The following is a 14066-nucleotide window of genomic DNA, read 5'->3' as shown; positions in this document are numbered from 1 at the left end:
GACAGAGCCACGGTGGGCCAGATCAAGGGACTTGGCCTAAACTTGGTTGCCCTTCCGCGGGATACATTATACCATCTACAGGACGGAGCGACAGTAGAACTCCGCGTTAGGGAAGGTCGTGCAGTATTGATTCTCAACGAACAAAGAATCAACATCGAGTAGCTTAGTTTACAATGCGATGAAGTGCTGGCACAGAATCAATAGCTGGAGCAAATGGTAGAGGAAGCATGTCACCGCATGCCAGAGCTAGAAATTGTGGCAGACCTCCCAGTTGGAGTGCGAATTTACAAATTGGCCAGTGGATTTCCTGAGGCAAAGGAGGAAGCAACAAGGATACAGCTGGACCTCAACCTTCAGATTTCCAAACTACGATTAAAGGCACAGTCATCCACTATCCAAAAAGGGATGGAGGAAATAAGACAGGAAGTGCAGAACTGTACTACTATGTTGGAAGAATCCTTCGCGGTCCTCACTTCCTTACAAGAGGACCCCACCATAAAGCGCCTAGAAATAGAGGCGCGGGAAATTCAAGTGTAGTATGATAGTGTGCATGGAATGGTGCAGACAGTTTCCCTGACCAAATGGCTGGCGAAGCTACATCAGGCGAAGGCATCGTAGGAACAAGTGGATGTTGTACGATAGAAAGAGGTAGTACTTAAAGTGCACGTCCAGCCTTGGATTGACGAGGCCTTCCTCATCACTGTCGATATTGAAGGAAAGCTTGCATAGATGAACGTGATGCATGCCTTAAGACATGGATTTTCCCTTGACAGTGAGCATTTGGCCGAAAGAGTAGAGCAGATCCAATAGACGGCAAAACAGTGCGTTGCAGACCTTTGCGCAGCACACGCATAGTTCGAGGGGCTCCATGCCAAGATTGTCGCACTAGCAGAGTGACTTGGGATGAGTCATGATGATTGTGTTGGGGGCATATTGGGCATTGGATCCCTCGCAACATGTTTTTGGGGCTCAAAGCCCAAGTCTTTGTCAATTGTATTGTAAGACTCTGCGAATTGCGGGCGCAGAGCGTGAAGTCTAGGATGAGTCATAGGGTTATCCACCCTAGAATATTGTAATTTAATGTAAAGTCGTGTCGACCTACCGATGGTCCACAGACCATGGGATTGTATAAATAGAACGAGGCTCTAAGTGTAAAAGGAGGTACTGATAGATAGAATAATGAAGGCATGGTTCAAGATTAGAGTTGGATCTGAAGTGCACTGGGTCATAGTAGTAGGAAGAGGCTCTGCAGCTGAGTGCACAGAGGCCTGGAAGAGTCCGCAGTTGAGTGTGTTAGAGTCGGTCTTGAGCCCTCCATCAGCGATCAAAACTCTTTGCATTTGCATATGTAGGTGTCTCATCAGTGTCAATTTTTGCATCCCATTAGGCATGCCATAACCCTGATGGAGGAGCTGGTATATTTTACCCCTCTTGGCATTGCTGGATCAGGTCATTTCAGTCATTAAGCTCTTTCAAAGCTTGTCTTGTCTTGTCTTGAGGTCAATTTCCTAGGTCTAGGGTTTTGGTCAAAAATGTCTACAAGGTCATGTTTTTGAAGGTCAAATAAGTGCTCAGCAAGCCAGAGGGATGATTGTAAAGATGTTCATTCGAAATTTTTTATTTTGTACAGTTAATTTTTTACCTTGGATTTAAAAACTCTGTTTTTAAAGCCAAGGTCATTTTTCAAATGTTTGTAAAAAGTGATGAAATTTCAAAAGACTTCAGTGGACAGTATGCAACCCTGGTCCCCTTGCCAAGATCCCTCAGATGATCTACCTAAAAAAAGAATCAAGCAAAAGCACTAAATGAGTCAATTTTAGGACAAAGGAAACCAAAAAAGTCAGTTTTATAAAGTGTCAAAGAGAAACATTAGAAAATGGGTTTGAGCATGAAATTTATTCAAATGGAAATTATAAAGACCCAATCTCCCTCCTCTTACTCTCATTGTGCATCCAAAACACTTGCAAGGGAGATTGGGCGAGCTTCCAAGCGAATTTGGGCGAAACTGGTCGAAATTGGGAGCAAGACAGGCGCGCGACCCGTCAGGCTAGGCGCGCGACCCGTCAGAGGGGCACGACCCGTCAGGAGGCTTCCCGCAGTTCAAATTTTCAAAGGGCGCGACTCGTCAAGCCCGGGCGACCCGTTGGGCGAGGTGCGCGACCCGTCAAGCAACCTTCCTCCCAACTCATTTCAAATTTGCTCAAGCACCCTCTAAATCATCAAATCGCTTGAGCATATAAATCAACTTTTACAGGCAGAAACAGCAGTACAGTTTGTCCACTTTGCTCCTTAAACAATGTCAGAAGCCGAAACTTATGAGCAAAGTGATGACCAGTCATCAGCTTCAGAGATTGAGGTATAGAGGAGGCCTCATAAGGGTGGAAAGGGTGGACATCATAAGCGAGAGGAGCCCACCTCTTTAGTAGAGTTACAGGCCTGTCCTATGGCAGTCACATGTTTCCAGTATACGTCTTGCTACGAGTTTTGTGAGAGAATCTCTCGGATTCAGCACCACAGAGAGTTGGCTCGCTTATTTGTTTTACACTTGCATGATGGACATGTCAACCTTGCAGGGGTGAACTTTACATTGACACCCGAGGTGATCTCACATGCCACAGGGATACCTAATGTTGGGGAGGTGTGGAATAAGTGTAAGGTACTGGATAATGTTCACTTTGAGCCTTTTGTCCGGCCACCATTCATGAGACATTTGGCAGGTGTGTTTCCATTCAGGTTTCTCAGGAGTGAGTATGCTCCCATGATGAGGCTCATCATGCACTATTTTACCTGTGAGGGCAGATTTTCATAGGTATATTCATATCATATTCGCCTCCTGATGCACTTCACCCGAGTGAGGATGATGAACATCCCTGTTTTCTTTTATAAGAACATTCAGAGGATGGTGCCCATGTTGCAGAGGAAGAGCCTGGCATAGCAGTATAGGAGCATGTACCATTATGGTTTGATTAAGCTTGTAGTATTGCATCAGTTGGCTCAGCAGGGCATCTCATGGGAGGAGTTCATCTCTCGTGATCTTTTCACAGCACCATCACCGCCACATCCTGAGGTTATTCATGAGGAGGGAGGACCATCCCAGCAGCACGACATCCCTGTCACTAGACATGCCAGCTCCTCACCTCTGGTTACCTATCAGAAAGGCCCGAGGGCCTTATTTGCAGCAGCTCGGCGAGTACTATCTCCACAGCAGGTGGAAGGGGTCTCGCCTTCATCATCAGCTCAGCGAGTGTTATCTCCACATCAGGTGGAAGGGGCCTCGCTCTCTTCAGTAGCACAGGCAGCACAGAGGGGCAAGCAGCCCAAGATTGATGAGGGGCCATCAGGAGTTCCAGATATTGAGCTTGTTGATCTTGAGACCATTTCTCCGAGCCAAGAGGCAAAGGAGGTCATTCAGCATCTCAGAGCTGAAAATGATGCCTTGCAGAGGAGATTAGAGGGTGCACAATGGACCATCACATACCTGGAGCAGCGCAACAAACAGTTGGAGGAGGAGAAAGCACTTGATGAGCTGTGGAGGATTCGTAGTGACCGAATCTTGAACCGAAGAAGACCCGGTGACCCATTGCCCGCTGACCGAGAGTCCATGCTCATCCAGGTAAATACACACTTGGAGAGGCTGTTGGCTAAGGCCAACCAAGAGAAGAAATTGTTGAGGAACATGAAGAACCATTACTGGGCAAGAATGCATGTGTGCAAGGCAAAGATGAAAATGTTTCAAAGGCGGTTGACCGAGGCACTAAAACGGAGAAAGAGGCCAAATCCCCTCCGTATCTTGGCTGAGGCTTCACTCAAGGATCAAGGCACTAAATAGCCTAGCCACAGCACAAATCCCAAGAAATTTTGAGAATTTTGGGTGAATTTTGGCATTTTTTGGCAATTTGCAGGTTTTTCCCATTAACGGGTCTCACCCCCGCGCGACCCTTCATCATGGCAACTCCTTTTGACCAAAACTCAGAATTTCTAGATTTTTCATGCAAAGTTACATATGCTCATGGATGGACTTGAGATTTGGTGAAGTTTTGGGCCTCCAGAAAGTCAAAAAACTAGCAAAAAATGACTTTCTGCCACTTTTTTGAATTGCAGAAAGCAGTCTTGGGAGATTTGATTTTTGACAGGGCAAATGAACTCCAAATCCAAAAATTCCAGTTGGGTTGGAAAGTAGACTCATAGACCTTTCCAACAATCCTACTCTTGCCCAATTTGGCCACCTGAAAGTGCCTCAAAGATGGATCCAAAGGCACGCGACCCGTCAGGCAGGGGCGCGCGACCCGTCAGGCAGAATTTTCCAAAAATGCACTGTACAGCCCAGAAAACGCAGATTTGACTCAGTTTGACTTTTTGGGGTGAATGACGATTCTATTTGATGTAATTATGGTACTTTTTAGACACTTTTACTCTTATGTAACATTTCTAGAAGATTCATTCATGAAAAGGGTAAATATTAAATGAATGAATTGGTTTCCAAGTTTATAGAGGCAAGTTGTTTTGACTGCCTAGTTTGTAGGGCTTAGATTAGAAGTGGTTGAAACAGCTCCTAGGATAGTGAGCTCGACCCATGGAGGCAGGGAAAGAGGTTAGATCATCTATATTATGTACTTTCTTGCTCATTTTCATGGTTGGACTCTTGAGGGAGAAGCTATCATTGTATTATTCACTGTATCTCTGCAATTTTTGGCTAAGGAAGACCAAGGTTTTGCAGTCCTCTTTGGGATTCTTGTGGACTCATGTGTTGATGGTGTGTTTCTCAATGTACTTGTAAGCTTTTTATGTGACTCATTTCCTTTCTTTTACTTCTGCACATTAAACAAATGAAGTGTTAAAGTAAGAATTCATGCTTGCCATGCTCTGCTTTTAAGTTTGTTTAATTTCAATGTTTTCTACTGTCTAAAGAGAATTCAAAGTTATTGTTTTCTCTCTTTAGCTCTTCACCTTTCATTCCTGACCATCCACCTCAATTAAAGGCATCAACACTGTCTCCTACCTCGCCCCAAGGAACCCCCTGCAGAAACTGTGTCCAATCCCCGCACCCAAAATTGCCCTCTCCTCAATTTGCCACCAAAAACCCAAAAAACCCCAAATCAAACTCTTTGATCAGTTTACTAGCCTAATATCAGTGTTACCTTATTGGTCATCTCATCTATTGAAGATTTACCGAGATAGACCGGAGAGAGCCTTCTCCTGCCCCGTAGGGCTAGCTACGAGGCTAAATGGTTTGATGTTGCCTTGAGGTTTGCCTTTCTCAGCCTGAGGTGAAATTTCAAGCGCTAACAGAGTGCACGGACCCCTGCAGCTGAGTGCACAGGGCAGAGTTGGGTCTGTACTTGGGATTGAAAGTTAATAAAGAGAAGTTTACTCTATGCACGTATTCTTGAGTCTGTATTTTGATGTTAAGCATTACTTTTAATCTATTTATTTACTACACGCAATTGATAAATACTTGTATGAATACTTATATATTAAAATAATCTAAGTAATCAACTAACAGAGCCTAATTAAGGAAGAATTGGGTAAATAACACGGGTCGCACTGCGGCTAGAACTACGCGAAGATGGTATTGCAGGGCATGGGGTGCCCACTAGTGCGCGTATCGCAGTAAGTGCAAGGGTTCGACCACGTACCAATCACCTCCTCTCAGAAATCCCTAGGGTGCAGAAACCTGGTTCTAGCATCCTCCCATACTACTTCGGGTGGGACCTCAGTCTACGCTCCGCAGATTGTTGCTGAAAGGGCCAATAGTACCAGGATTTGCTTGGCTAAATCACTTCTAAACTTGGGTCAGGCCCCACTAAGCCAACACCTGGAGTCATTCTTTACAATCTTTTTAGACTCTATAAATATGAAAAGACCACCGAGTTGTCTCGTCTGGACTCATTAAATTAAACATACAAGATATAGAGTCGCTCTTTTCAGGATCCTTTTCAAAATCTTAAAACATGAAAAGATCGACGAGTTTCCTATCTCGACTCATTAAACTAATTAGATAGGGCATAGAGTTGCTCTTTTTGCGATCCTTTTTAGACTCTTAAAAAATGAAAAGGTCGATGAGTTTACCCATCTGGACTCACTAAACTAATCAAACGGCAAAATTGGACAATACAACTGTATTCAATATTATAAAGCGTGGCTTGGCAGCAATCATTCCCTTGAACATGGCAGTCCCTTAGATAAACCTTCCTTGTGACGACCTCTCAATATGAATCCTACCATCTGTTGGATTGTGTTATATTCTTTCCATGACTAGCCCAGGTAGTTAACTGGGGGTTAGAAGGGGGGTGGAGACCCCCCCTTTGTTGCACCGATTGCATAGCGAGGGGGCTTCACAGTAGGTTTGAGGGGTGTAGGTAACCCCCCTGGGTTTGGGCAGACCTACCTATGGTTTTGTGCGTGTTTTTCACACATGGTTTTGGACGCGATGGTCTTCAGTCCATGGTATTAGATGCTTCGGCATGTATAAATAGGTATTGTAGCATTGCAAGGAACATAATGAAAACCAAGCTGGTAGTCTCGGTTTTTGGATCCAGTATATGTGTTTTATGTGTTAAGCTCTCGCATTGCTTATTTTTTGTTTTTTAGAATTTGTATGCAGGTAATTTATGTACAGGGTTAAAACCTACATTTGGTACCAAAGATGTTTTGGCTTCAGGGGCATGCCTTTGTTGTAGACGGGTTTCGCTCAGGCCTATGGTAGACCCTGTTCAGTGGGAGATCTGTGAGATCGATTCTGGTGGTGAAAGAAGATGGCAAGCAATGGAAAGATAGAGATCAAGAAATTTAATGGTCAGAGTTTGAGTTGTGGAAACTCAAGATGGAGGATCTATTGGTGGATAAAGATCAGTGGATCATGGTAGATCTGGGTACTAAACCAACGGGAGTGTCCAATGAAGAATGGAAAAAGTTGGATTGGAAGGAAAAGAGCATAATACGATTGTGTGTCTCAAATTCAGTATTGCTAAATGTATCAGGGGAAGCTACAACAAAGGCTTTGTGGGACAAGTTAGGGACTTTGTACCAATCTAAGTCTCTGGTGAATAAACTGTTCCTATGGAAAAAGCTGTATAACCTAAGGATGAAAGATGGAGACTCGGTGACAGAGCATATGAACGCATTTAATATTGTGGTAAGTCAATTATTATCTATTGATATTAAAATTTCAGAAGAAGATAAGTGCATCAGTTTGATGTGTTCTCTACCAGATTCGTGGGATAGTCTGGTTATTGCAATACAACTACCTTTCAATTTGATGAAATAGTCTCATCCTTGTTGACGGAGGAGATTAGAAGAAAAATATGGAGAGCCAGAATGGTGATTCCTTGTATATACAAGGACGGTCCCAGAACAAAAACAAAAATAAGTCATTGAGTGGGAGATCTAAATCTCCAGGAAAACCTGTAAAGGTGGTGTGTTGGAAATGCGAAAAGGAAGGGCACTACAAAATGGACTGTAAATCTAAAGTTCCTGATAAAGGAAAGGGATCTGATGATGCGCCTTCTACAGAGGTGAAAAGCACCTCAAATGAAGGTGGGGATGTGTACATAGCTTCTTCAAGTACACATGTAGATCATGAGGCATGGTTGATTGACTCAGGTGCATCCTTTCACTTCACTCCCCATAGAGAGTGGTTATGCGAGTATGAGAAATAAGATGGTGGTGATGTCTTCTTAGGGGATGATAGGAAGGCTATCATGGAAAAGTAAAGTTGAAGTTGCAAGGTGGAAGGGTTAGAACACTTCCGGGTGTTCTGCATATTCCTACATTGGTGAGAAATCTAATTTCTGTAGGCAAGCTGGATGATGTAGGTGTAAAAACAAGGTTTGAGAAGGATACTTGAAAGATGGTTCGAGGAGCACTAGTATTGATGTGGGGAGTTTGGATTGGAACTCTGTACAAGCTACAAGGTAGCATTGTTGTTGATGGGTGCAACAGCTTTGTGGTTCCTGAAAGTGGAGAAGAAAATCTAGTCGTCTCTGGAGAGAAGACCATGTTGTGGCATCAAAGGCTTGGACATATTGGAGAGAAGGTCTTCGAATACCTCACGATAAAGGTATGGTAGAAGGTATGAGTAATAGCTCTCTTGATTTTTATTTCTGTGAAAATTGTGTATATGGGAAGCAGAATTGGGTGAGTTTCCCCTCTGGTGGTAAGAGGGCAAAACAGATATTAGAACTTGTGCATAGTGATGTGTTTGGACCTGTGAAGGTTCCATCACTAGGTAAGTCTATGTACTATGTGTCATTTATAGATGACTTCTCAAGGACTACATGGATATATTTCCTTAAGAAGAAATCTAAAGTCTTTGAAGGGTTTCAAGAATTTAAGGCTTTGGTGGAAAAATAGACAGAGAATAAGATAAAGGTGTTGAGGACAGATAACAGTGGACAGTTTTGCAGTAAAGAATTTTAAGAATTTTGTAAGAAGTGTGGTATAGCATGGCAAAAGACTACTCCATACACAGCTGAGAAAAATGGAGTTGCAGAAAGAATGAACCAGACATTGATGGAAAGGGCAAGAAGCATGCTCAGTGGTGCTGTGTTAGGACAAAAATTCTGGGTAGAGGCGGTGGAGACAGCATGTTACCTGGTCAATAGATCACCTTCATCAGCGTTGGAGGATAAGACTCCACAAGAGGTATGGATTGGTAAGAAACCCTCTCTTTCACATCTAAGGGTATTTGGATGTGATGCATATGTACATGTTCCAAAGGAGAAACGAACCAAGTTGGATAGTAAATTTGAAAAGTGCATCTTTATTGGGTATAAGGATGGTTTAAAGGGTTATAAGATTTGGAACCCAGTAACAAGGAAGGTTGTGTACAGTCGAGATGTGGTGTTTAGAGAGGTAAAATATGTTATTAAACATGAAGTCCAACCAAAGGAACCTGAGAAGATAGAGTTTGAGCTTAAGGAGGAAGAATCAGACTCTACAATAGAGGAGGAATTAGAATATGAAGAGCCACAAACTCCGGGTGTGAGAAGATAAGTTCAAGAAAGAAGGTAGCCAGAAAGCTATAGTCCATCTGCTCTGTTAAAATTTTTCTTTATCTATTACTGACAATGATCCCAGAACTGTGAAGGAAGCAGTAGATTCATAGGATGGAAATCTTTGGAAAGAGGCCATGGTTGATGAAATTGAATCTTTGCACAAAAATGAGGCTTGGGATCTAGTGGAGTTGTCGGCTGGAAGGAAACACATTGGCAGCAAAATGGTGTTTAAGAAGAAGACAAATGCAAAAGGAAAGGTGGAGAAATACAAAGCTCAGTTGGTAGCAAAGGTTATTCCTAGGTGCTGGGAATTGATTTTGGTGATATTTTTTCTCCTATTGCTAAGGTAACTTCTATTAGATTACTTTTATCTGTTGCTGCTGCTTTTGATTTTGAGGTAGAACAGATGGATGTGAAGACAACATTTCTTCATGGGGATCTGGAAGAGGAGATCTACATGAAGCAACCTGAAGGTTTTGTGGTGAAGGGTAAGAAAAAACTAGTATGCAAGTTAAAGAAGTCTTTGTATGGGTTAAAACAGTCACCAAGGATGTGGTATCAGAAATTTGATACATTTATATGGAGACTTGGCTTCATTAGAAGCAAAGAATATCACTGTGTGTATTTTAAATTAGTTGGTGACCGTGTTATTTATCTAGTCTTGTATGTGGATGATATGTTGTTGGTTGGAAATGACAAAGAAATTATCCAGGATTTGAAGACCCATTTATCTTCCAAATTCAACATGAAAGATCTTGGTTCTACAAACTATATTCTGGGCATGGAAATTAAAAGAGATCGGACAAAGAGGAAGCTCTGGTTAAACTAGAGGAAGTATGTCGAGACAATATTGTAGAGGTTTAATATGCAAGATAGTAAACCAGTAAAGCTTCCTATTCATGTAGGTGTAAAGTTATATACTGAACAGTGTCCCAAGACACAAGAAGAGGAAGAGGACATGTCCCATGTTCCATATGAAAGTGCAGTCAGTAGCCTGGTGTATGCGATGGTCTATACTAGACCAGATATTGCACATGCAGTGGGAGTATTGAGCAGGTTTATGTCCAAACTAGGGAAGGAGCACTAGACATCAGTGAAGCAGGTTTTCAGGTATTTGCGTGGCACTAGTGATTACAGTTTGTGTTACCAAGGAAGACCAGGATTGGACAGAGTGTTGGATATTCATGGCTTTGTTGTTGCAGACTGGGCTAGAGATCTGGATAAAAGAATATCTACAAGTGGGTATGTTTTTAACCTATTTGGAGGTTCAGTTAGTTGGATGAGTAAGAAACAATCTGTAGTGGCACTATCAACTACAGAGGCAGAATACATGGCAGCCACTCATGCAAGCAAGGAAGCAGTTTGGTTGCTGAGATTGTATTCAAGTATGGGGTTAGTACAGGGAGCTATAAGGATAGACTGTGATAACCAAAGTGCAATTTTCTTGGAAAAGAACCATGCATATCATTCAAAGACAAATCACATTGATGTTCAGTATCACTTTGTGAGAGATATGATAGAAGACAAAAAGGTGTTGCTGGTAAAGGTGGACACTTTGAAGAATACTGTAGATGCATTGATAAAATCTGTGAGCTCTGAGAAGTTCTCTTGGTGTAGAGAAACAATGGGCATTGCAGGGTTGGATAAATCTTGTGGCCCCCTGTGGAAAGAAAACAACAAGTGGGAGAATGTTGGGTTGTGTTATATTCTTTCCATGACTAGCCCACGTAGTTAACCGGGGGGTTAGAAGGGAATTGGAGCCCCCCCCTTTCGTTGCATTGATTGTGTAGTGGGGGGGGGGGGGGGGGGGGGGCGTCAAAGTGGGTTTGAGGGGTGCAAGTAACCCCCCCTCTATGGGGTCTGGGGTAGTGCCTCAGAAAATTTTGTTTTTTGGACCCTATATTAAGTTGGGCAGCCCTACCTATGGTTTTGTGCATGTTTTTTGCACATGGTTTTGGACGCAATGGTTTTCGGTCCATGGTATTATATGCTTCGGCATGTATAAATGTGTATTGTATCATTGAAAGGAACATAATGAAAAATCAAGTTGGTAGTCTCGGTTTTGGGATCCAGGGGAAAATCTCTGTGTATATGTGTTTTATGTGTTATGCTATCACAATGTTTATTTTCTGTGTTTTAGAATTTGTATGAAGGTAATTTCTGTATGGGGTTAAAAACCTACACCATCCTATGAGTTTAGCATAAATACACTGATGTTCTTGCATCTCTGTATCCTAACACTCTTTGGTGTTCATGAGTCTAGTGCTGCATGGTTAAAACTGTTGTCGTGCCTTCTATTATTCAAGGGTTAACCTTTTGTTTCCTCCATCAACCCATCAAGCATATCCTTTCATCATGCCCTCTATCGTTTAGACCCATTGCTCAAAGATTCCTCAAAAAGCAAATCATTCTTGTCCTGTTTCGTGTTGATTGATGTAGGACACATTATTACCTACCTTTCAACATGTATCTTCCTATAGAATTCAACACTCTATCTAGGAAGACAACCCATAAACACATTTAGTTCCTTGGTACTTGCAGACATTAGTGGCATGTCGCCTTGTGTTTGATCAAGGGTTCTCATTATTAGCTCCTGGTTAAGAAATTATACAGGTGTTCAACGACAAAAACATCTTTCACACTCATTAGATTGTACTTTTCATCTTGGAGACCATCACCATTATTGGTGGCCTTCCTTGCATTTGTTAACGGTCTCCATTATTGACTGGTAATTAGATGATTTCATGCATGTTAGACATCAATGCATATATTCACATGTATCAATCTATGATGTTCAGTGAAGCAGAAATCAAGAACTTGGGTAGAGGCTTGCATCACTCAGCCATGTTTCCTCTCCCAAGTTGCGTATATTTTTTTTTGGAGACAAATCATCATAATGATCCTATTATGACACCAGATCCACATTGTGCTTATTGTCGGCCAGCATTGTCATATCTATTTTCTAAGAAAATTACTCTGACATAGCTACTGAGCATGGGAATGCCTGACTCAGGACATGATTTTAGTGGTTTTATATATATGTGTTGTATTAGGTTTCCCGTATCACCCGAAGCTCTGATCCTCTCTATCTTTTTGTCGAAGAAGGAAAATTACAGTTAAGTAAAGTATTTCGGCCATTGTCATAGCCTCTGATCTCACACTTTAGGGGGCATCTGTTATACAACAAAATGACCCCCTCATCAGCTCAGAGGGTAAAGACATGATAGCTGAAGCAAAGACCAAGATCACAAGCCTTGTTTCCACACTAACACTGGCTAAACACTGACAATATGCTTTATAAAGCTTCTCTGTAAGCTTAAGGGAGTGTTAGTGACCCTACTAACTCTAGTTGTTAGTTCGGGAACAACGTTGGTGGGTCCTAATGAGCATCTAGAGGTCAAAGGAGTGAATTGACTCATAAATATCTCTATATTCCCTCCTAAATCTACTCATAAAAGTAAGGAAACATCTGAAGTTCGACCTATTTGTTGTATTTCTAATACTAATGAAGGAGGCAAATGGGAAAGAGCTTAAAAGCATGGCAACATCATTGCTTTTACCTTAAGAGACTCATGGAGGAACTTGGCAACCCTAACTCAATTGCTACATAAGCAAAGCTAGGGCTATGGTGATGGAGGTTAGATCATTTGAAAGGAGAGATTACTTGATTATCGAGCATAATCTCAAATCTAAGCATAAGAAGTTGATGAGAAGGGAGAGAGAGAGAAGCTGGAGGGGTAAGGGAAGGCTAATGCAACAAATGGTTTTAATCACTCTTCTGACATTTATATAGAACTGCAATTGTATTGTCTAGTCTGTGGTGTTGGTACTATCATTCATTTACTTGTTTGTCTAATACATTTTAGCATGAGTAGCTTAGTTATGTGTAACTAGATGTCTTTTATGTATTCATGTATTAGTTATCAAGGTTGTATGCTATGATTATGCTTGTCTCTTCTATGTGCAGGACTTGATCTGGAGCCGGCTCAAGGGACTTCCACCTATCTGCATTACGCTCTCCAACAAATCTACACGGAGGCTTGAGGTAGTAAATCTATTTTTCTTTGATAGTTAGTTATTGTTTATGGACATGCATGTAACTTTGTGACAGCTGCAGATAATCTTACAGTCTGCCAAAGGTCCCAGGAAGACCTTCGAGGGTATCTCCATTCTCCATGCATCATGCATTTTATCCTATAGCAGAGTCAATGGTGACTAATGTAGGGAGGAGATAAAGGCAAAGAGGACAATGATTTGTAGAAGAAACATTTGACTCCAGAAAAACCATGCTTGAGCTTTCTTGTACACTACAAGGAAGCAATTGAAAATATGGTTGGGTGCAAAAGATCTTATTGATGAGACAACAACACATGAGAATTGTGTGCTAAATTAACCATGGCCATATTAGGAATAAGAAAGGATGGTGTAGCTAAGTAAATGTGCATAGTAAGGTTGGTATCGTAGGAGTAATGGCGACTGCTTCCTAATCTTGCTTCTTTGCTACGAGAAATTGAATGAAGATCAGAGCCTTAGGTATAGGACATTTTTTCATAGAAATAACAAGAGCCTTGTTGGAGCGTGCAGGATTGACTGATGATTTATGTCTCAACACGAGAACACTCAGGTGCCCATACTCATGTTTAATGCAGCAACAATGGGTGAGAGAAATAATCCCATTCTTTGTGCTTAAGGATGTTGTAGTTCCTATGTATTAGACACAACAACGAGATGGAGAAGCTATGAAAAGGTACATTTGGGCGGTGTGAATGGAGAAATGATGGCTGACAGAGACAACATTGATCACAGCATAGGGGAGGAACAAAATTTGTAATTAGATAAGAGAAAATTAGGGGAAGAAACATTGTAGCTAGTGAGTTCTGTGGAGAGCTATGTGCTTGAGTGCGTTACTAAGGAGAGGCAAAGTGTGCCTTTGTAGAAAAAAGAGGTTTTGTGTGCCCATTTTGCAGATAAAAAGGGATAAGAGACCTTGTGTTGCTGTGTGAGAGGTTGATAAATCCAGTGTTGTTGTGTGAGGCTAAGAGAGCATGTGGAATAGAAATTTGAGTGTGA

This window comes from Pinus tabuliformis, chromosome 9 (genome assembly GCF_031772625.1).
Source record: "Pinus tabuliformis cultivar Carrire ecotype Pingquan chromosome 9, CPIR1, whole genome shotgun sequence".
Taxonomy (NCBI): domain Eukaryota; kingdom Viridiplantae; phylum Streptophyta; class Pinopsida; order Pinales; family Pinaceae; genus Pinus; species Pinus tabuliformis.
This window is presented reverse-complemented; position numbering follows the sequence as displayed.